This window comes from Epinephelus moara, chromosome 12 (assembly GCF_006386435.1).
Source record: "Epinephelus moara isolate mb chromosome 12, YSFRI_EMoa_1.0, whole genome shotgun sequence".
Lineage (NCBI taxonomy): Eukaryota > Metazoa > Chordata > Actinopteri > Perciformes > Serranidae > Epinephelus > Epinephelus moara.
In genome coordinates this window covers 6,660,518-6,682,976 of record NC_065517.1, presented here as the reverse complement: position 1 = coordinate 6,682,976, position 22,459 = coordinate 6,660,518, and the positions used below count along the sequence as shown (strand labels likewise).

The 22,459-nt window shown below is 40.0% G+C and overlaps 1 protein-coding gene across 2 annotated transcripts in view; it reads right to left on the bottom strand.

Annotated features, from left to right (window-relative positions):
• Positions 1-22,459, bottom strand: part of lrfn2b (leucine rich repeat and fibronectin type III domain containing 2b) — a 243,277-nt gene that overhangs the window by 71,354 nt on the left and 149,464 nt on the right. For both annotated transcript variants that reach the window (XM_050058481.1, XM_050058482.1), the window contains exon 4: positions 12,215-12,314. The gene's annotated coding sequence lies outside the window, so the exon portion shown is untranslated. The remainder of the gene's footprint in view (positions 1-12,214; positions 12,315-22,459) is intronic.

Sequence of the window (22,459 nt, the reverse complement as noted above, 5' to 3'; positions counted from 1 at the left end):
TCACATTTAGTTCAGTTTCCTGTCAGAAAGGGCTGTCTGTTTGGCAGGTATTGAGCATACGTTGTTAAATGAGACTTGGGTTGGCTTTTAAACTGATGTTTTGTTATAGTTTTGCGGCTGTTTAATGCTGTTGCTTATGACTTCAAATGATCATAATTGTCTCCATTTTCGGATTCTTCATTTACTGTGGAGGCATGGCACAAAAACAAAGTTGTCTTCATAAATTCAACATAACAGGTTGAGGAACTGATAAACAAATTATTATTTGGAGGATTAAGTATTCCCTTAAGATAACTGCCCCTGACTTAATTTTCTCCAACACTGTTACCAGTATGCCTGGTTATTCAATTCAGGCATCATGTAATTGGTTTATGACATTAAGACATATGATTTAATACAGGCTACAGTATACTGTGATGGAAGTTCATTGTTATTTTTTGTATCCAGAGAGGAGTAAAAAATAATAGGGGGTGTCTGTACCTATTTATTTCATTCAGTTACAGTTGCAAAGCCAACTCAGCTGTGTGTAAAAGAGCTCACTGGTCAACAGGGGTTAAATTGGGCTGGGGCCATCTGGGACTCAGCCCCGGCAGATAGCCTGCCAAGGTAAATAAAATCTGATTTCCAATTTTCACAGTGGGCTGTGCTGGGTCTAAGCTATGGATCAGCAGCAACAGAAAGTTTGCTGATCTGGCAGGGAGTTGCTAGAGTTGCTACAGCCGCAGTCCATGAGCTGCCAAAATACATCGCCACCTAACAGCACACTTCAAACAGTGGCCTCTATCATTATCTTCTACGTAAAGTGGAGTGAGATGATGGAACTAAAGGGTGTCCTTCATGGTCAGCCAGCCCCCCAACATAACAAATCCTAATTTAACCCCTGCTGGTCAATAGAGTGAGAGTGCATGCTGCACACAGCTTTGTCTTTCTTTTGCATCCACAACCTGGCATTCGTTAGACGTTATCATGAAAAGCAAGTGTTTGTATCGAGTGCTATTTTTGAGAAAGCATACAAGTTTCACCACAGACATCAGCTAGATTAAAAGCAAAAATAGGTAGTTAGTCGGAGTACCATTCTGAGAATAGATGCAACAAACTTATTTGTTTGGCCCTAGAAAAGACATGTTACAGATAGACTCAGAAACAAGGTAAAAATACCAGCAGGGGATTGAGGCAGAGAAGGAGCTTTTTTCTGATGAGAGCAAATTAGAGTGAGAGCAGGAGAAGGATGTGGGAGTGTACAGGATGATTCAGTGGGGAGTGTAGGAGCCGATGCTATTAGACATAGTTCACAGTCTTATCAGTGGATGCTGAGCTGATATTTTTGGAGGGAAGGCTATTACAGAGACATTAAGTTATTTTAATTAACTCATACTGTGCAATTTTGACCAATTTATTGGATTTAATTAGACTTTAAACACTTAATATCTGCTGAAAATTAGAAGTACATGTCTGGTATGAGAATGTTTAGTATGCAGGGTCAGACAAATTAACATGGACACAGTGGAGGGAAGCAAAAAGCAGATATTGTATTTGACTGCAGTGGAGCGTTCCGGTTTATTGAAGAAAATAATTTATAAGATAAAAGTTTAGATTTCCTTTCTGGTAACATGAATAGGCTTTATACTACTTTTCTTTGTATTATCCACGGGGGTGGACAAAATTACAGAAACACCTGACAGTAGAATGTAACAAAAGCAAAACATTTTATTGTATTTGCAGTGAGGTGTTCCTGTAAATTAATCAAATAATTTCATATTTCAAACATTAGTTTTCTTGTCTGGTAACAGAGATAGCCTCCACTGACTTGCCCATAGTCAGCCTGATCTCATAGATATTCATGAAATAGGCACTAAGTCTTAAACTTAAACAAGTAATTATTTGTTCTCTAACGCTAAAACAAAGGCCTGGTTATGCAAACCTAGCACTAGGTTGACCGATGCCCCCAATAAGTGTGCCACCCTTTAAAGCCAATTTTTGTAATGGTCGAACAGTGTAATTACACCATCTCGTAATGCCCTGCGGCCCCAATAGACTTTTTCCTATTGACTTATACATGGACTTATACAAGAGACATCTGTAAATTCTACATTTCTCTGAGCGTCACAAACCTTGTGAAATATTGCAATTTTTAATTCAAAAGGTCCATACAAATTGAAAAGTCTTCAAGGTAGCAGAGCACTAAACAGGAAGGGGCCGGCTCAGCTGGCGAAGGTCTCTAGGGCATCTGCTCTACGGACCACAGTGAAGCAGTGCCGATCATTCAGGTAATTTCATACATGGCAGCTAAACCAGTTTGGCTTCATGCACTACTGAGCAACCTCTGTAGACATTAAATGGGCTCCTCCTCTAACGCTGTATCCAGTTCAATACATTCATATGGTTACAGGAAACATCAGGCATACATATTTGGGCCTCAGTCAGACTCAGATGAGAAGCCCGTTGTGTATCAAAATTAGTGACTAGCAGAAGAATTAGAATGGTAAGCGTAGTATGCATCTTATATTTGTTAATATTGTTTATTAGCTTGTTAGCTTGTGGCTAACTGGCAGTGGCTGACACAGTGTTGGTGATTTTTAAACAAACAGTAACATCAGCTACGCTGAGGTTTTTGGTAGATAGTGGAAGAAGGCTCCAGGATCTGGTTTCCATCCAAAAACTACACACTCCGTGTTAGCTATCAAACTTTTCCTATGCTAATGCCAACTCTGATCTCTGTAATGGCAAAGTCTGTTCTGTGCAGGAGGTTTCAGGTTTCTTTGGTGGTGTTGTGTCCTTCTTCCATCAATACTGTATGTGCTTCCCATATTAGATAGCGATTGGCTTTGGTGTAGGTGAGTTACCTTATTTAGTTTGCCGGCATACGTTTGAATCTCAGATCGAGGGAAGTACACAGACATCACCCCCCTTCAGTAGAGGAATGGAAAAACATTTCTCTAGTGACACACTTTGCACAGAAACAAGTCAATATAGTCAAGGTCAGACATTTTAGGGGACATAAACAGAAGAAGAACACATTTTTGAACTGAGAAACTTTAAACGTTGGGGTATATTTGATGGCAATTTAATGTGTGTTTAAAGTCTTTTTAAAGTATTAATTTAAAAACTGAAAAAAATTGGATATCTTATCTGGTAACATTGATAGTCTTCCCATAGCTCTGCTGTCAGTCACTGTCCTGCCTGAGCACTACTCGAGCTGCCTGATGACTAAGAGGGCTATCTCCCTGCCCTCTGGCCCCCGTGACGCCTGTGGTGCTCTGCCTTTTGGGCGTGAGTGAGGCTTGCTCCACCCTGGTGGGTGGAAGGGGTGACTTTGATCTGAGAGAGCCAAGATTGCTGCAGCCCCTCTGGTTCTGAAGGATGATAGTCGGCAGCATGAAGGCCGACAGCCGTAATTCCACCTGCCAAACTGAATCAGCTTATCAGTGAAGCAGACACTGCATCAGACTAAGCAGCGGGAGTCCATGTTGCCGAGATTTCCTTGTCACTCGTCTTGCTCTTGAACAGGTATGCAGGGTGACAAGCCAGCTTAATATAAAGCAGGTCATAGAGAGCAGTAGTGGTGAACACTACATGGGTTTTTGAAGGCTGATAGCACAGTCAATATTATTCTACTGAAGCTGTCATGTATTTCGTGTGCCTACTGAATATTTACCAGCCCAGGCGCCAGAAGAAAACAATCTCACAGAAAGAAATTAAATGACCACAACCTCTTAACACTTTCGTACCGGCACCATAGAAACAATGGAAAGTCAGTTAGGATCTTTTGTCATGACGGACACATGAATTCCATGATTAAAAAAACATCACGCAGTGGGCAGTGGTTAATGGTACGACCCCATAGGTAGTTTAAAGAGTGAGAAAGTCCCAATAGGGAGGAGGTCGGGGTGGTGGATTGGTCACACAAACACTGGACTTTCACCCAGGAGATTTCTGCTCATGTGTTGTTTGAAACTAAAAGTCAATGTTGCCTTCTTTTAACTTAATGTAATGACATACTTTACATAGTCTCATCATGTTATGTAGTGCCTACCTATGTCCCATATGTAACAAACATAGTAATTTTAACTGACAACGCAATCTTTTTCTGAACTAAGTAGTTTTGGTGCCTCAACTCAACTATGCCACCACGGTTGGGTTTAGGCAGCCTTGTAGTGGTAGTTGATGAGGTGGGTACTAGGCAGATGGGTAAGTTACCAGGGAGGAAGTGGGTATACTCTCCCATGTAATAAAATGGCTTTTTGGCTGATACGTGGGTATACTAACCGTCAAAAAGAAGTGGGTATACTCCATCTACCTGCGTATACCCTCCACTACACCACTATTGTCGAGTTACTATGGTCATTTTATGTATTTCTGTGAGATCACATTGGAATACAATGTTGGCATTGCACGTTTCTGCAAAGCACAGCTACTGGTATGTTACATCTGTACATTTCGTATGCATGACTTAGTTTCGATTACATCTGAGCTGAGTTTCTCATCAGGGGAGGGGATGATGGATGGTCGAGCAGCAGACAGCAGTGGACCACTGTTCGAGATCCAACAAAAGGAGAAATTTCTTCAACGAGACATTGGGGCATTTCCTTTTGCATTTGTAGTGTCCAAACTGGATATTTTAAGCCAAAATGTGATCTTTTCCTAACCATAACCATGTGGTTTTTGTGCCCAACCACAGCTGTCAAAACATAAAATTAACAATTGAAATTTAATGAAATTCAACAAAGCTATGTTTGTTGTTGTGTGAAACTTGTGAGTCTGTCCTCTCTTAATATCTATTGGCTTTATCTATGCCATCATGTTTCAAACGGATGTATCTATTTCCATACATAAAGGGAGTTCAAATGAATGCGAAGTAGTACTATTTGGTATTTGTACATATACTTTGATTAGTTTGACTGAGTTTGTACACAGCATGCAAAATAAGGTACAGTGACCTGTTTTAAAAACATGCAAGCTGTGATTTTTAACAGAGATTACTTTCTTCTTAATTTTGAGTCTCTTTCATCAAAACAAAAGCCATACCTGTGTTTTTATTTGCACCTAAACCTACCTCAAACCAAAAGGAAATTGTAAAAATGACATTCCATTGTTTGTTTACGGAATTGTTGATTTGAAGCATTTTAAATCTCTGAATGCCTTTTTTCACTTTTATCAAAAGTATATATTTTTTTCAGTGTGCATCCGTTATATGAGAATGCAAGCTCCCTGTAGGATTTCAGAATATATCTACAGTTTGTAAGAGATGATTGGTGAAGCATGACTACCAGCATTTGTGATCTGAGTGTAAACAATACAAAGCTTTTAATATGAAAAGTAATCCATTTAAAGAATCCTTTTGTTAGTGATTATAGTGTTTTGAACACTTCTAACAGTCATGTAAGTGGCATTATATACAATAAAACGTTGATATCGGCCCGATAAATTGTAGTGTAACTTTAGAAAAAAGACAGCACAATGTGAAGAAAGTCGGACTGTAGATGAGACTGACTGAGGGAGTGAGTGGGGAAGAAAACTCTGATCCTTCATGGATTTCAGCATCCCATTTGCATCAGTCCTGAGTGGGAGATGCAGATGAACTGAAAGGTAATTTGAAAAGACTTTTAAAGCCTCCAGCCAGTGGAGTTGTTCATAAAAGGATGCAACTCAATACTTGGAAGGTGTGCCAGAGATTGTGTACACTCGGCGTGGCGCGTTAAAATCCTCACATTATCCGTGAAACGTAATCAGAGGGATTTCAGCCTGGGAACGCTCTGAATTTCACGGGCATTTCTCAGATTGATCCACTCAGCTGCAATTGCTGCTCAGGCTCTTTAGGGATAAGAGGACCCGACAGAAAGAATGTGACTGAAGAAATACATGAAATCCTGTCTGTAGGAAATTTCATTGCCCTGAGAGAGAAAATGCACAACTATGCTCTGAGCCCTCCCCAGTGGCTTTTAAAACTTCAAAGGAATACCAATTTTATAGGTCTGAAAGAGCAGTGTAGTAAGACAAAAGAGCTTTAACCTTTAAAATAATACCTGTCAGGTGAGCCTGAGCGCCATATATACTTTTCAGTAAGGACTGATTCAGTGGTTCTCATTGATATTCTTTTAAAGCAGATATGAAGTTGCATTTGGTTCGATGTTGAAAAAATCAATGTGTTCAATCTACAGTTTAGTGATCTTTCTCTAACTTTATACAGGAGCTCAAGTTGCCATCACAGACCTATAGAGCCTTCACAATTTAGCTGCAGCCCTGTCTCTTGAAAATTAGCCTATATTCACATTCAACTAATTTAAAACAAGTAGCAATCTCAGGGGCTGAAAAATAAAGCCAACACAGAAGTGCCAAAAACTGCAGTTCTTTAAATGGCCATTTGCCAAAAGCCAGTCAATCCCCATAGGCCTCCATGTTAAAATGGCAAACTTTACAGCAGAGATAAACATGTTTACAGCCTAGCACAAAAACCCCAGTATTAGTCTCTATAGATAATATCACCATTCATGACAACTGTACAGGGGCTTCATTTTCATAGAAGTCACCTGGTCAAATTTTAAGGGCTCAAAATTACGTAGTTTAAGGGCGGGGTTGTTTGAGTGACAGGCTGTCTGCAAGGCGTCGCCACAGTCTATGAGTCAGATCCACCCTCTCATCACGTCTGTTTTCAAAAATCCAAGATGGCGACAGCCAAAATGCCAAACCTGAGGCTTTAAAACAGGACACCACAAACCAACAGATGATGTCACCATAGCTACCTCCATTATTTTTTACAGTTTATGACTTGTAACAACAAATAGGTTTTCTAAGGGAACATAATGCTGAGTGAATTGTGCTTTTATTAACATAATGAGGAATGTTGATAATTAACATACCCATCAAGTCATAAAAATGTTAAAAACGAACGTATCAGCAAAATTTCATGTTTTCTGCCGAAATACAATACACTATCCACTCGTAGTGACTACAGCATTATATTTTTTCTTGCCTTTTTTTTTTTTTTTTTTTTTTAACATTTGACCAAAATCACAATCTTTCCCTAACCTTAACGAAAGTACTTTTGTTGCCTGAACCTAACCACAGTCACATCTAATGTGCACTTTACAAAGATTTTTTTCTCACTATCTTTTACATCAAACGTTTATCAACATTTCTCATACTATTACTAATATTATTTTGAAATATTACATAAGGCCACAACAACATAATTTCATAGCAAAGCCTACTAAATAATAGAAATAAATCCAGGTATTTGAAGGACACATTTGTTGATGTTGTCACAGCACTACAAAATAGATGTTAGAGAGGTAATTATGATGCATCATATATAGTGAAAGGGCTTTCTGTTTATTTTTTAAAGATGTTTTTCATGTGAAAGAAGGTTATGTTAAAGGTTTTTCATAAATATTGTTGGAATATAATGATTTTAATGTGTTTGCTATTTGAACTTTAGGTAATGGCTTGATGTTAAATACTGTGATGAGTTCGGCTAATCAAAATGTGCTTGCTTTGCAGAAGTGGAGAAATACAGGAGAGGAAGAGACACGGAGACAGATGAGTGCATATCGCAATGCTTAGATAATTAGCTCCATATACAGTAAAAAGAACAGAACTGATGTACAGATAGTAGAGTACTGCAGGTGGAGGGAAGTGTTGTTGTTCTCTTGTCTCACAAAACAGGAACCACGCCCCACCCGTCATCAGGAAGGAGTCAGATTAACACGAGGCGGGGGCGTGGTGCAGCAGAGAAGGAAATGGAACAACCAATGAGAAGAGGACGACGCCTTGCGTGCACAATGAGTCATGTTACACTTAAACATGCTGGGTCAGAGAGAGATAGTCAGTCAGACTTTGTGAACTGACACACTTGTTGCTTGTCAGGGACCGACAGAAAGACCCAGAGCTCTGTAATTTTATTCCTTTACGGCTTAATAAAACTGCATTGACTGAGACCGAATATCTTCTCCTATTGCTTCATTAAAGAACACGCAGGACTGAGCTCACACATACATGAGAGGAAAGTAGGATGAGACTCTTAGTCCAACAATATGTATTATTAAATTTCCGCTCATTCAAAGGTAGTGTAAAGAAGGACTGAATGACTTTAAAACTGTTCATTTATTTTTTTAATAGTGTAGATTTCTGTGTTTCCCTAGTCCAAAAGAAGAACAAAAGAAAGAAACTAATGGCTATTAGTGAAATTGCTACTTTAAACATTGGTATAAATATTGGTGCAGAATTTCAAAATCGGTTCATCCCTAGTTTAATTAGAAAGTTATTTTGTACATTTTATTATTATTTTACAATGTTACATTGGAACATTTTGTATGCATGACTTACATCTGATTACATTTATATGGGCTGAGTTTGTCCTCGGGAGGAGGAGATGGTGGATAGTGTGACACCTAGGTGAGATAGCTGCCAAGCAGCAGACAGCAGCAGACCACTGTTGGAGACCCAACAAAAACAGATATACCTTGATGAGACACTGGAACATCTCTACATGGGTAGAGATGTTCCAGTGTCTCATCAAAGTATATCTATAGCATCCAAACTGGATATTTTAAGTCTAAACGTGATCTTTTCCTGACCCCAACCAAGTTGTTTTTGTGCCCAAACCTAACCACACGTTAACCACAGCACTTTTGGAACATACAATGAAAAATCAGCTGGTTAGAAATGTGTTTTTTTTCCTCATGTATAAATAAGTCTCCATTAATACTTTGTAATAAAAAAAAAAAAATGAAGTATATGTAATCACAATTTGAATTGCAACTGTAATATTGGAAAGAAAAAAAATCACAAGAAGATATTTTCATCACTCCTCCTACATCTCCAGACCAAGAGAGCCACAGAAATCAGACATATCCACAGACAAAGCCATTCATGCTTTGTGATTTATAAAAAGACACCTCCAGTCAGACACCTCCAATGTACACTGGTGCATTCACTGGAGCTGAATGCACCACATTGACTCCTTCATTTGACTGTGTTGCTCATGGAAGCCTGCTGTCCTACCTGATTGCTACAGATTGATTTGCTGTTTGAGGGCTGGAAGGTGACGCATGGCTGCCCTCTGTGGATGAAAGAGGCATCTGCTGTCAATGCCTCTAAAGTCCAGCATCCGTCAATCCTAAAGACATCTCTGGATTAGCTGGAAGAATGATGAACTCCACGGAGCTCCCACTGCACTGATAGACCCTGGCTCTTATGTAACGTGTGTATCAGCTGCTCTCCTAAACCTACTCCACGTTCACTGCTCAAATGCATTCTTAAATGAATTTTTTTTTTCTCTTTCTGCATGCATGTGAGCTTTTTAAAAAAACAACAACAGCAGTGTGCATTTTAAATATTGAAGATGAGTAAATTTAGTTGGCAGACGAGGCAACAAGAGCAAACTCATGGCGTATTTGGATGAAAAATAAGACTGATGTTGTAGCTCAACATTTCAGGAGAACTGCTTGATGGTAGTGAGAAAGTTTTCCAGCCTCTAACATGGGCGGGAAGCTTGTTGCAAACATTGATTTATATAAACTACAAAAGCCGCAGCCTGTGGTGTTTGTTCCTACTGCTCTGCATGAGCTTGTGGACAATTTTAGTTACTACTTCCTCTTCTCCTCACAGTCTTTTTACTGCAGCTTTTAGGATATGTGAATCCCAAAAAGGCTATAGTCAGCCTTAGCAATCAGACATAATGTATCTGTGACATCCATCCTGTGGTCAGCTCTGCCAATCAAAAGGAGTGCACTGAGGGTCAATCCCAGCTCAGCAGACTCGCTCCAGCACAATAGTGTGCCAGCAAAAAAACAGTGGATTAATGTCTACTGTCTGATTGGCAGCCATGATAAGTCAGATTACAAAACATACAATTCTAAATAGGATAAAATCAATAAAGTTCAGGCAATTTTAAGAAATCATCTCAGTGATTTCAGCTTTCACTGGCATTAGATTTGGATTATATGCACTCAATTGTCTTACTGCTGCCCTCTTGGTCTTTCCTCTAGAGCCATCATCAAGCCAAAATTTAAATCTATACAAAACAAATATTCCCACATGCAAGTCAGCATGGGGTTTACTGAGCACATTCATCCATTCTGGGTCCTCCACAACCCTTTCTCTAGTAAAAACATCAGAACTACCACACATTTTGGAATTTGTTGGATGATCAAACTCAGGCGTGACAGCAGAGCTGAAATTGTCAAATGATTTCAGCTTATCACATAGACTGTTGACAGTTTACATATTAATAGGTAGGTATTCATAGGATGTCTGTTACATTGTGGATATAAGCCTGTGGGAAAAATTCATCTGAAAGGGACATCTGTGAATCTCTGTATGCATCACTAGCAACTTTTATAGGAATGAACCAGGCCCCACCTCCAATGGTATATCCGGTTCTCTTTATACATCCATTAAACAAAAATAGGACTTTGACTCATAGACTGCTGTTCTTTCCTGTGTAAGTCAATGTTGACTTATTTTAACTTGCGTACATAAGTAACTTACTTAATGTACGTAACATATTTAACTGACATAGGCAATATACTTATTTTAACCCAAACCACGATGTTTTTCCTAAACCTAACCAAGTAGTTTTGGTGCTGTTTCACAAACTCAACCATGTGTTAGTGAGTATGTGTGTCTGTTGCTGATGCTCTCTAATGGTCATTTTGGAAGTGATAACCTTTTTCTGTTATTTTGGTCTGAGGACAGGTTTTCTTTTTTACATAGCCTACTTTTTCCAGAGAACACTGACATGTTTTATTTTTTCAACTGTAAAATGTAACCCTTACGCCATATCTTGGTCACAGTTCTTTAATAAACAAAATTTTGTGTTTGTAGTTCTATATAAAGGAACAAATAAAAGCTTACGTCAAATTATTAGCCAAGCTCATGGTGTGGCTTTGTGTGTGGCTGTGCTGGTTTGTTGATCACTTGGGCCCAGACTGAAATACCTTTGATTGGAATGCCCTCAAATTATGTACATGTAGGCCTATTCATGGTCCCCAGAGGATGAAACCTACTGACTTTGGTGCACAGATTCACGTTCCCCTTAGGATGAATTATATTAACTTTGGTGACCCCCTGAAATCTTATCAAGCAACATAATCAGGTCAACGTTTTTATGAATACTGATCTGTGAAACTAATGACATCCCCTTCAGCCTCAGCTGTACTTTGCGTCTAATGCTAAATGTTAGCATGCTAACATACTAAACTAAGACATGTGCTGTGTCTCAAATCGCGTACTTTTGTACTTACACTTACTATTTTGACTGCAGAGATGCGTTCACACTGAGAAGTATGGAAAAATGCAGTGCACTATGAGCACCCGGATGGTGCACTCAAAACGGTCAAAAAGTTGAGTGTGGAACTATGGACACTTCTCGCACTCAATGGTCGCCATCTTGGCTATGTAGCGGAAGGGGAGGGACCACTTCTCAAACTGGAAATAGCAGCCGAGGACTGTGCGACCTTCTACTGTACAAATTCACGTGTTTTTTGCTCTAAGCACCACTATATTGTTGTCGGATATAAGCCAGAAGTATGTTTGTTGGATTAATTTAGCAGTCTGTAATGATTTGGTACCACGAACGATAACGCGAATGCTAATGCTAGTTTGCTAACTAGCTAATTTGCGGTCATCATTTCCGGTGAGTGCACAACGGCCGTGTTTGGTTTGAGACAACACTACCCTGTCGAAATTTGCGCACTACGCCAATGAGTACATAGTGCACACAGTATACTACATGGAAGTGTAATAACGGAAGTATGTGATTTGAGACACACCAATGGTTACTATTACACCTGCTAAACATCTGCATGTTAGCATTTTCACAGTGAGCATGTTAGCATGCTGACATTAGCATTTAGTTAAAGCGCCACTATGCCTATGTACAGCCTCACAGAGCTGCTAGTGTGGTGGTAGACATATAATCTTGTGTAAATTCTCAAATACAGTTATCACTATCAGCTTGGCTCTGCTACAAACATCACAGTATAATCCTCTGTGTGTTGTTCACTGTACCACTCTTGCATTTTTGGGTGTAATAGATCACAGTCGCTAAGGGCTGCTACATGTAGGCAGGTTTGAGATAGTTAGTCATGTTGGACTACCATCTGCAACAGAAGGCTCCCTCCCCTGGTACATCCTCACACAGATTGTGTTGTTTTGTTGTATTAGAGTTGGATACATACTGTATGTTTGTCTCGGTGTGTCTAGCAGTTCTTACCTGCACTGTGCTGTCTCTCTGCCATAGGTTCACTCACGGGCTCAGCCCGCTAATCACAGCCTCCACGTCTCCCACTCCCACACCAACAGAAAGAGACGACCTGGAGAACACAGGATGACAGCACACCCTCAGCTCAGACATGCTCTGTCCCACAAAAACAGGAGTCACACAGTCAGACATGCAGGTACCCTGCAGTACACTCAAAGCACCAAACCAGTGTTTTCACATGGTTTAGCACATTTATTTTATAGCTATTGATTTACAAAACTGCTGATCTCTTTTAAAAGTACACCAAAGTTATTAAGAACGAATAAAGGAATAGCTCATACCTAACTCCTGACTCCAGCTCTCATAGCACAGACATGATATTGATCTTCTTACCTCACTCTCGTAAAGAAAGCAGATCAGCATATTTTTCCAAAAAATGTTGATCTATTTCTTTCCGTGTGTTTTCTCAAGTTAGATAATCTATCAATACTACATGTCTGCTTTTATTATTGTCAAAGGGACTTTATTGTGGGGCAATGCATTGTGCAGATTGACTACTAAGGCACACCTTTCAAATCTTGACCTACTGTGTGTATGTGTACACTCAAATACTGTTTTATTCTAAAAGTACCTCCACAGTACATATACACATCCAACTATGTGCAGCCCCAAAGAGCTTGTGCAGCCTTAAGTTTTTTTCTCTTGGGGGCGATACAATAGAAGTGTAATGGATTCAGGAGTTCCACATTTTCATAGTGGCATAGCATTTATTTAGGCAGATGCTATTAGCACCTGTGTGTCCAGCATTTGGTGTCTATTGCCAACAATGCTATAATGCTATTTGTGCCCGGGGTGTTAATATTCCTGGGCATTCTAGCAACATTAAAAAATTATGTTAGCATGAACGGCCATTCTGCTGTTTGAGGGCTATTCTGCTAAAGTTTATGTGGACTACACAGTGTGCTTTCAGCCAACACATTCTCACTCCAACCTCATCACATATTTATGTTTGGTCATGGACTGTCCACATCAACTTGTGATGTGCTAGGTATCCTGGGTGCATTGGTTGTTGAAGTCCTGGGACGCTGTGTCAACATCTGCCTGTTACATGCATTGTCTGATTTCAAAATACACTTCTGTTCTCACAGGAAATGTACAGTTTGCATACAGTCTCTTTCAAAATAAATGCACAATGTTGGTACAAAACCATGAATTGACCTTTTTTTCCTTCAATAACAAATGCATGTGGTTACATTTTGCCAACACATGTATGTGGTTGAATTTATATTAGGCAACAGAAGCACGTGGTTGGGTTTAGGGGGAAAGAATAGGGTTTGGCTTTGCAATCTTACAGGAAGTGAACACTGGCCTCCAGCGGGAGGTGGTTGTTGGACTCATTCTCCACCCCTGCCAACCACCCTACTTGGACTTTCCCCCCTTAACTTACATTGTTATCCCACCACGCTTCACACGGGAACTGCCCATTGGTCCGACAGCCCATTGGTCCGACATCCCATTGTTCCGATCATATTAAACCCATTGTTCCGAAGTCCGTTCCGAAATCATCCTGATGCCCTGTGGTTAAGGTCTGGTTAGGTTTAGGCACAAAAACCACTTGGTTAGGGTTAGGAAAAGATCATGGTGTGGGTTAAAATGAAAAAGAAAGTGACAAACACATAAGCCGTGAGCCTGCTTCGCCTCAAGCCTTTCCCAGCTGACCCAGAGCCGGTCGCGGCGCACCATCAAGGCAGAAATACGCCCGCCGGGAGCCGTTCAGCACCGCGGACCGTCGGACTAATGGGATGTCGGACCAATGGGCTGTCGGACCAATGATATGGACCCCTTCACACTAATGCCGCTGGGCGCTATTAAACAATAACAGTGACTGGATGTGTATCATGCTGGCATGAAAGGACAGCTTTCCTCGTTGTTGTCTGACACCATAAGTCACTAACCAAGTGCCAGTATTTGATGAGATCAGGTTGATTCAGCAGCATTTTACATCCTAAAAACCTGAAAATAATAGGTCAACAAAGTCTAACAATAAAAAGCCAATTTTCACCAATAAAATGATGAATATATCCCTCCAATGCGTAGTTTAGGCCCTTTTGGTTACTTTTCAATGACATAGGCCCTTTTGGTTACTTTTCAATGACATCTGATCGTTATGTCCCCAAAAATCATCAATTGCCTCACGCAAAATGCCGTGTACTGTGACACCTGCCATAGCGCTGGTCACTGAATGTTGATAGTTTGTCCGAGTGAGTGGAGGGGGGCGTGGCTTAGCCATAGGTCAATTGCTTCTTCAGTCCACTATATACATTTTGCTGCAATATACATGAGTGAAGTGTGATGAACAGATTGAAAATGTTATCATATTAGATAAAACAGATGTTTACAATTTTTTTTCCTGGGAATATAATTTGCAGTTTAAAGGTTCCGTGTGTTAGATTTAGGGGGATTTTAGTGGTACCTAACAATGAGGATTGCAGAATGTAACCAGATGGAACTTCCCCTGGTTAGAATTCCTTCAGTGTTCATTGTTCAGGAGGTTTTTAACAAGAACCGAATCATCCACAAAGGCCTCTTCCTCTCAAAAACAAATGGACCAGGTGATTAAAACCAGTAAAAACACTGAATAAAGCAGTTTCACTCAACAAATCAGTGTTTCTCTGATGCTGTTTAGCACACTGCAGATGGGCCTTACCTGTGTGTGCTAACCTTTTTTCTCTGGTAACTTCAGATTCAGACATTCAGGGGATTTGAACCAGAAGCCAAATTATCTGCAGAGGTCAGAATTACCACCTTGTAGTTGTATGCCTTCAGACACCAGCCAAGTTGCAGGTACAGTTTACATCCATGTCTAAGAAAACATGGATGCTCCACACACATCTTCCCTCCAACAGCACAGAGCAAAACAATCAGCACAGTTTCAAGATGGAGACCCAAGATTAGTGACACCAATTCAGTATCAGACCAAATGTCTCCCCTTCTGTTCCTTAGAGATGACATTGAGTAATGGCCAGAAAAGGGTTTTTGCAGAACATTATGATGTCACAGTGAAGTTGACCTTTTGATCATCATCTTATCCTATCAAACATTTGTGTGAAATTTTGTCATAATTAGTGTATGAATTCTTGAGCCAAAAACATGCTTTGTGAGGGTACAGTGACCTTGACCCGCGAATTCTCGTCATTTCATTTTTGAGTCAGAGTGGGCCTTTGTGCCAAATTAGAGGAAACTATCTTAAGACCTTCTTGAGATAATGTGTTCACACATGAGACTAATGCAAGGTCAAAGTGACCTTGACCTTGAACACTGAAAAAAGCCATTTTGCAAAAAAATAAAAAAATAACAGTGTTTATTCGATGCTGTTTGTTGCGGGAGGACTGCTCATTACGTTGGCCAGTGCCAAAACGCAAATGGCCCTATGTAGAGTCAGTGTTTGGTTTGTCCATTCTTGGCTACTGTAGAAACATGGCAGTGCAACGTAGCGGACTCCCTCCCTGTCTACATACATAATATCGTATCATGGGGCCTCTGCTTATTTCCAACCCTCATATATATCCTTACACCCCTGAGAATGGTCTGCAGGTATTCCTTTTAGGAAATAATGTGGAGCAGCCCAGGTGAAGCCCAAGGCAAAAGAGAACACACTCTGGTGGCTGTACAGTGAAAAGAACAAGACTAGAGAGACTTTAGTGAGACACGCATACAGCAGTGACTGACACACACACAACAAGCAAGCACTCATTACATACACACACATACATCACTCTGCTTTACTATACACTTGAGGAAATGAAGTGAAAGTGGAATTAGATGTTCAGCTCAAATAGCTTCCCGTCCAGCTATGATTAATAGAGTAACAGCCAGCCCAGTACCGGAAAACCGCCCTGAGATCAGTTCCTGTAACTCCAGTGTCACTGTAACTAGTCTCAACGGATGCTCTGCTGGGACGGAGATGAATGGTAATGACCTTTGGTTCTTGCTGCGACATTTGCAGCTAATTTACACATTTTATATTTGAGATATTTAGCTCATGTTCCTATTCAGAGGGAATTACAATGCTAGATTTAACTTCAGTTCCAACAGGACGAATGTATTTCCTTTCCTGTTGTTGGTAATTGTGATGTCTGATCTGTTTCTAGCGCAACCCTTGTGCCGTCTGAGTTCACGGAATGTGAATTTGACCGATGGATGCCCTCGGAGGGGATTTGCTACTCATAATATTTCCTCTGGCAGTGCTCTGACTTGGGAAACAGAAGAGAGTGATGTGTTGGCATGGGGTGGGGCTCTCTGTCTTTGGTGAGTTCACACAGCGCAGAGCAAAACAGCACCACAGGCAGACCTCGTATCAATATCTGCAAATCCTGTCTGACAGAATAAGTTGATGAGATGCACTGACACGGCAGCCTGATCCCACAATCATTTACAGAATGTAAATAGGACGCGATCATCTAGTCGACCTGTCAGGGACCAGCCTCATCCCACCTGCATCTGCATATTCATCCGACTTGTAACAGCTGAGCGATCACATCCTTCCTTTTTTATGTGGTATTAGTTTCTGTCAGCTTCAAAATACAGAGATCAAAACCTGTGATATTTTATGTGAGGGTTAAAAACAGAAAAGTGTGGGAAACTGCTTTCAGGTAATACTTGACCCATTTATAGTTTTGGAACGGTGATCCTGAGAAAAAGCACTCAGATGGAAAAAAACAAGAGCAGTCCACAACAAGTAAAGAGAGTCACTTAAGCAGTGCGCACAGGCCTGCTGTTATCCAACCACACCTGTGTTAAACATATATGAGAGAAACTGAGCACATGCAAAATCAGATCAGTTTCTGTGCGGAATGTGATCTAAGCCCAGTGTTGTCTTCACTGAAGCATGATAATCACACACTTAAAGCTACAGTATACAGAGCTTAAAGCAAGGAATATTTCTGTGCCTGAAATATGTTCTGGGGTTAGGAGAAAGAATGGAAGGAAAGAGAGGATCATGAGAAGGAGGAATTCCCACTTACCAGTGTTCAGTTGACAGCTATTTCAGATTTAGTCTTAAAATGCTTATTAGTTTTAGTCACATTTTAGTCATTTTTATTTTTCATGGTTTTAGTCTATGAAAATTCAAAACATTTTAGTCAGTGAAAATTCATGACATTCATCGTCAAGCCACATTCAACTATTAGTTATTTTGTTTTCTATATGTTTTTTTGTTTTTATCTTAATCAACTGAAGGTAATTCATGTACCAGAAATTAGAATCAAGGTGACAGGTTGTATAGAATTTCATTTAGACAACTAGGATTTGTACCCAGTTAAACTGTGAACTCTGACATATCGATCTCACTGTTGAGAAGCTGTGACATGTTAAGCAGTAATTACGACATAGGATCTGTGTTGACGTAGAGCCTACGTGTGGAGACAATAAAGCCTCGAAAAATAGCATTTACATCTTGTGTGTGATTTATCATGGCTTATCATGGCTTACAACGTACTTACTACGTTACAACGTAAAATGCCATAGGCCTTGCTAAAAATGTTAGCATGTTGTATTTGTTTGGAAAACGTGTTAAGTATAAGACAGTTGTTTTGTAGGTGAACCTTGTGAGTTGCAATGGAGCAAAATTTTGTAACATTATCTTTATTAAATGTTGTTGTTGTCCCTGACTTTACATGAGTAGAGAGTGTCTGCTAGCCCCTAAGCTAATGTGTACAATGTAAAATGCCATAGTTTTATGCTAATAACACAAGCATGTTGTATTTGTGGGGAAATTACGTCCAGCAAAGGACAACTGCTTTGTCTGTGAATCCTGTGAGTTATTATGAAGCTGATTTGTGTACTTTTTTTGTTTTTTTTTAATTGTCACTATTAATTCTTGTTTTGTTGTTTTGGGTGTGTTTTGAATTGACTCAACTCCACAGCACCTTAAAGAAACCCCACTACCGACTTGTGCTTTGGAGGTGTAATTGCAGAGTGACACAGATACAGCACAGCACAAGTATGAATGCCCAAAACGGTGTAGGCCATGTGCGTAAGCTAAGGCATAGGCTCTGCATAGAGCTACACACACATATTAATTCGTCTTTAGTCTGTTGGTTTAAAGTCATCCTCTCACAGAGTCTGTGATTAAAACTGGACTTTCAGCTGTCTGAGAAAACTGCGCTGAGTTCAGACTGTTTACTTACAGCACAGCTATATTCACTGAGCCTCCTACCTGCCTGTCAAAGAGCATTAACTCATAAAGCGTCTCCAGTCCGGACTGAGTGGAGTCCTGCAGGGATCAGCTGTAAGGTCTGGCGGCCGGTGGCTGCTTGCTCCGCTGCCGTTCAGCGGCTAACAAGCAGAGCTAGCTGCTAACAGCCAAAGCTGCAACTAAACAAACTCCACAAATCAATTCAGCAGCTCCACCATCCACAGTCAGACACACACGGCTGATTATTTACTGCTGAATTACAGCTAACAACTCGGACCAATAGCTGACACTGCTCTGGTGTGAGTGATTTTTGCTGGCTAGCGAAACATCCTGGAGCAGACTTTTTCCTGGAGTTTACCAGCCTGACGCTTGTGTGACGTTTGAAGTTAACATTAGCAGTTAGCATCAGTGTCCTTCGCACTCACCATGTCTTATATTAAGGGGCTTCAGCCTGACCTTTGTTTATGCTCCAAAGTAATACACACTCTTTGTCTGAAACTTGTCTGATGAGGTGGTGAATGAGGATCTGAATGATGAAGAACAGACACTGTGTGAGGCTGAAAGGCTTGTTCTGTACTTTACATTTTTGGTATGGCTCTGTCTATGCACATATACTGATCACGTCTGTTTTATTATTCATCAAAATGATGATTGATGAGAGTACAAGTTTTTCCACATCAAGGAGGTTTAGTTAATGGAAGAAGACAAGAGGAAAAACGTTCTGCTACACACATCTATATTCCTGTTTTTTTGTGATCAATTTTATATTGGCACCATTCATTCAATACAGACACATTAGTAGTACAGCACTAATGGTGTGAACAGTCCTTATCCCACCCCCCACACATATACCCACCCACCCACAGCCACCTACATAATGCCCTTCTTAACACCCCTTCCACCCCCCACGGTCTCTATTCAAACTAAACACACCACGCTTTCCTGCTGGAGCACTGATTCCCGAGGCACTCTGATTATCAGGCTGGAAATCTGTTATGCTGAATCTCTCCAAAGGCTGTGGGTTGAGGACTTTGCCTTGTTGATCCTTGCTGTGGATAGTTCAAGCATCACCATGACACGAAAATAGGCTAACCACTTATGAATGCTGAGTGAGTGAGGAGGGAGCCAGTGCTGGGCTTTCATTTACTTGGTTTAACCAACAAGGCAGATTTTCCTCTGTTTAATTTAGAACTGTCAGCTCAATTGGGTTAACAGGGATTTGATGCTATTTTTATGTTTTTGATGTTTCTCTAATGTTTGCTTGTGAAATATTTGATTGTTTGTAGAACTGCTGACAACTCGTAGACAGGGACCCCAAGCTAAACCAAAACATTCTCATTTCGACCTCGTCACATATTGACGTTTGGTCATGGATATTCCACGTCAAGATATGACATGCAAGGTACCCTGGGGATGTTCTGGGATGCTGTGTCAACTTCTGCCTGTTACACTTTCGGTTTTTAAAATACACTTCAGTTTTCACAGGAAATGTACAGTTTGTAAGGCTGTGCAATACTGCAAAATTTGGTATCGCTCCGATACCAAGTAAATACAGGGCCAGTATTGCTGATACCGATGCCAATACCAATACTTTTTACTTAGAAAAGCAGCTTATCTACTTTTGTGTAGGGCAGAGCAATGCGTCATAATTTATGAAGTGAATGCAATATGCAAATTCGAATGAAAATTGAAAATTTGAATTTTCATGATCATTGAATGATTTTTTGATTTTTCCTTTAATTAGTTGATCATGATTATGATCATGATAAAACACAGGGCAAGGATTTTAGGCAAATAAAAAATACGTTTTATTAAGTAACTCGAAATGTTTTAAATCTAAATTTTACTTTTACAGTTAAGATTTGGGTTCAGGTTTTTGTTCAGAAACAATATAGCAATATATGAATACAACAATATAACAAAATAACAATAAAGTCAATAGTGCAAATAAAACCTGTGTTTTAATATGTTTGTATAAATTTGTGGTGTTGCAGCAGGAGCTTTTTCAAGATAAATGCATTACCTCAGTACCACACTGCAAATTGATGTTTTATTCCTTCAACAACAAACTCACATGGTTAGGTTTTGCCAACACATGCACACTGTTGGGTTTAGAAAAAAGGAAAAGGGTTTGGCTTTATAATATTATGGTAAAGGTGTGTTTCACACTGGACCTGTTTTTTTTTCCGCTAGCGACAAGTTTACATACAAAGTCAATGCAAACGGGCGATTGAGCGTATATACGCCCGGGAGAAAAATTGCTCGGACTCCGAGCGACAGCGACAGAGCGATTTTTCGCTCATCGTTTGAGATGAGAAATCTCATCTGGAGCGGTATTTCGCTGGGTCCTGTCACTTGCAGCTCAACGCTGATTGGCTGCCGGAATCCCGGAATCCCGGGGGGGTGCTTGACTGTCATGTTATGTCAGCTTCATTAAAAGTATAGCTGCAAATTAAAAGCAACAATAGATGTAAAAACACACAGAGACAATACATCTGTGATCAGTCCCCTAATTTAATTTTAACAATTTTTTCAATCTTCTCCAATTTCTCGTTTTATTTTATGGAAGTGATCAATGTAAGTGCACTTGTCCTAGAGCCGCCACGACGGTTTTTATAATGCAAATAACTCTGTTTAGATAAAACCTACAAGCTTCTCTTCCTACGACTTTTACTAAAAATATATCTTGTATGTTTTCTGAAGCCTTTAAGTTACAAAAATGAACCACACTACACTGAGCATTTATACCTCCAACCGCGGCAGACCGCTGCTGAAAGTTATACATTTTGATACATACAGGTAGGCTATATACATATTGCAAAACTCTGTAAAAGTACACCAAAGCATACATTTTCGTTTCCAAATATTTTATTACACAAAAGACGAAGAAATTATGATTTATTTTTTTTACCTATTTTGGCACATACATACAAAATCCTCCCGCTCCTCGCTCCATGCAGCTCCAACTCCGCTCACATGCTCTGACTCAGGCATCAGAGCCTCTGCGCTACAGTGATAGATGCATTGGCGCTGTCCGTGGTGCTTAACACAGGACCGCCAGGATTACAGCGCCCCTCCAAGCGCCGCAACATATGTAACTTCATTGTTTATGCTGCCCGTGTGCTCAGAAGCACAGCAAAAATGCATTTGAGTAATTTCCGAGAAGTTATGATAAAATAAAAAAAATATTACAGACTATAGAATAGGACTGACAACCTCTCCAGTGTCTCATGTCAATTAATTAACACTATTTGTCGGCTTCTTATAATTCCTTTTTTTTTTTTTTTTTGCTGCTGCGCTGCTGCTGCGCCATGTCTCCAGCTGAAAGTGGTGATTTGCTAAATACATTCTACAATAATAAATTAGATTAACTTTTGGTCTATAACACTGTTGGCTATATTACGCATTTTAATAAAAAAAAATTAAGAATAAAAGAAATAAACACCAAAATAATTAGCGGAAACCTTTTTTTATTGATACTCCTCCTCTCTGACACACGCACACACACACACACACACACTGAACACGCGACTGAATGAATGAATGAATACTGGAAGCGGTTCAGCCGCAGTCCCGCCGGTGTTTGTTTTTATATTGACCGTATGAATGGTTTTGTTTTCAAATAAATATTTGGAAACGAAAATGTATGCTTTGGTGTACTTTTACAGAGTTTTGCAATATGTATATAGCCTACCTGTATGTATCAAAATGTATAGACTCCCAAGTCAGTCTTTAGACGCTTTGCTTAACTAAAGACTGATGACTTTCTCCCTGATTTTGTGTTTAGATGGACGGATACAATTTCAGAGTTTAAAAAAACTCCCTACATTGTAGAACCAGTAAAATAAATAGTAAATCTGCAGGGCGGTCCTTTGGTGGCTCGCTGAACTCTTGTGCTTGTAAACACAGTCCGACTAGAAACACGTGTAGCGGTACAAAATGGCTCAGCCGCGCTCGCAGAAAACACCGTCAAAGTTAGTGGATGTTTGTCACGTTTGCGGCGACACATTCTCGCCAACTAAAAGAAACAAACATAATCTTTTACAAGGCCATGACTCATC